At 48.6% G+C, this 2,403-nt stretch overlaps 1 protein-coding gene across 1 annotated transcript in view; it reads right to left on the bottom strand.

The window, feature by feature from the left end:
- TSPAN14 (tetraspanin 14) overlaps positions 1-381 on the bottom strand; it is an 82,235-nt gene extending 81,854 nt beyond the window's left edge. Inside the window, exon 1 of the mRNA XM_025193042.1 lies at positions 352-381. The gene's annotated coding sequence lies outside the window, so the exon portion shown is untranslated. The remainder of the gene's footprint in view (positions 1-351) is intronic.
- Between the last annotated feature and the right edge of the window lie 2,022 nt (positions 382-2,403).

Genomic DNA, 2,403 nt, shown 5'->3' with positions numbered 1-2,403 from the left:
TGGCGTCATCTAAACCCAGCACTCTTCCCTGCCTATGCAGGGGGTCGGACTCGATGATCTATTGAGGTCCCTTCCGACCCTAACATCTATGAATCTAGGCCCACTCCTCCCCTCCCCCTGCAGGCCCGGACCCCAAGCAGCAGGAGATAAAGGTGGAATGGGCCCAGACATGGTGGAGGCATGGGGTTCCATCCCTGCCCACCCCCCTCCCACCCCCCATCATTCTTGACGGGCAATTGGCTAGTATTTTAACAATAGCGGTGGAGTGGCTAATTGGTCAGCATGTGGTAAATGTTGCTACTGTTAATGTTAGTGTCAGCCCTCTTCCTTATGGATTGAGCATGCTCCTACCTGATGGCTGTAGGCAGCTATGAGCAGCAGTATTTTGCAGATAAAGCAGTGCATAGCCAAAGAAGTCCGAATACCATTGCTTTAGAAATTCATATACAATCCCTGCCCACCACGCACCACACAGGCCTTACTAGAGATAAAAAGAAGACAAAACAAATAAATAGTACTAACAATCCAAAGTACAAAGTGTACCGTATCTTACATTTCAGATCCTTCATCCTGAAAATTCTGGATGGGATCATTTTAATAAGTCAAATCCCAATACAACTTAAGCAAGTGCTGAAGTATCCTGTTAATTTAAGTCTTCATTTTCGCACTGAGCTTCCAAGATATAACGCTCCAGTGCTTTGTTTACGCACAAAGGTTTACCAGTTATACAAATGCTGTAGTTATATAGGGACAGCACCCCACTGTGTAGACATGGATTACAGTATAAAAGTGGCTTTTTCAGTTTATCTTAAATCCCTTCCCAAGAGACAAAAACTAAACCAAAGAAGCCACTGACTACAATGAGCTCCTCCTAGTAGCAAGGGTATACACCAAGACTTCTCTCATGTAAACAAGACCTAAATAGAGATGACTCAGCCCTCCTCTTAGGGGTTGAACCCTGGCTGCTATTAAGCACTCTTTGGTAGCATTAGTTGAGGACATGAAGAGGAAAGCACCATTTGAAACTGCATGGACAATTTAATTAGGCAAAATAAACCAGATTAGACAAACTGATCCTGAACAGAATTGTCCTATTTGCAAAAACCATGTTTAATTACTTTAATCAGCCAGACCTCCACTTTACAATTATAGGCAGGAGAGCCCAATCACAGCTACCTTCATAGTATCATAGTGCTTAGGGTCGGAAGGGACCTAAATCGATCATCAGGTCCAACCTTGCTAGTGTCTCACTACTGAATCAGAGGGAAGAGTATTACCACTCCCTACAGCACCTTTCCTCTCCCACACACCCACTGACTTGGGTGTGTTCAGTGCATCAAAACTAAGATTACAGTCAAAGCTGATACAGCTACAGGAAATCCTATCCCATTCTTAGTGCTTTAAGAGAACCCCGAAAGGCCACTGTGGTTTCCATGAGGCTCAGCACCCACACAAGAGCCTACTGGAGGATCAGAGATTAAGACATTGTTCTTCAAATGATTGAAGAACAAGACTGTTCTTCAAATGATTTTCAACAAGGCTATAATTCCCTAACATTTATAATTTTAGTGTGGCTAAAAGGTGGGTTAGCTTTGGGAAAACAAAATCCTAAGAAGCTCTGCTAAATGCTGCATCGCTTAAAGAAATTGGGACATTACCCACAAGCACCCTACACCAAGTCAAATGGCTTGTAGCTGTCAAAAGAAAGGTTCAAAGGGCATCAGAAGTTATGTGGATTCATATTTTAAAACAAGGGCAGGGTGAGAAGAAAGTTTCTTCCGTGCAGAGTTAACTGCACCTCAGGACACTGCACTGACTGTGTCTCATGCACCAGAGTCAAGCAAGACGGGGGCAAGTGAATGCCAAGGGCCTGGGGCCTGCCCGCAGATGCCTGCCTGGATGCGGGTATCCAAAACCCTGGGCAGTGGGTCTGGGCGGGAAGGGACCTGGCCGCAGTGGAGCCCTGCAGACCTGAGGATTGAGTTCTGCTCAGTCCAGCTCTGAAACTGGGCTCTCGGGCTTTGCCCAAGTGAAGTGAGAACAGATCTGGCCTTGAAAAAGATAAAAACAAAAACAAAAACAACCCCGGTCAAGCCCAACTGCCCCGATTCTCCTCCCCCCCGTAAGCCTCCACTTCTTCCTCAGCTTCCTCCAACGGCGAAGGGAGGAGAGTGCGGGGCTGGCGCTGGCGGCAGCACTGGGGTATGAGGGCAGCCCAGCCCGGGGCTCTGCCCTCGGCCCGTGACAGTGAAGCAGCGGCGCCGCCCAGGATCCTCTCGCGCCGGGCGCTGGGTCTGCGCAAGCCCGCGGAGCGGCCGAGGGGGCCGGCGCAGCCCCACGACAGCGCTCCGGGAGGATCCCGGGACAAAGAGGCGCGCAGCAGCAAGAGAGAGGATCCGGATG

The sequence above is a fragment of the Alligator sinensis genome, unplaced genomic scaffold (genome assembly GCF_000455745.1).
Source record: "Alligator sinensis unplaced genomic scaffold, ASM45574v1 scaffold616_1, whole genome shotgun sequence".
NCBI lineage: Eukaryota > Metazoa > Chordata > Crocodylia > Alligatoridae > Alligator > Alligator sinensis.
The sequence above is the reverse complement of the archived record's forward strand: the minus strand, read 5'-3'. Positions and strand labels throughout refer to the sequence as shown.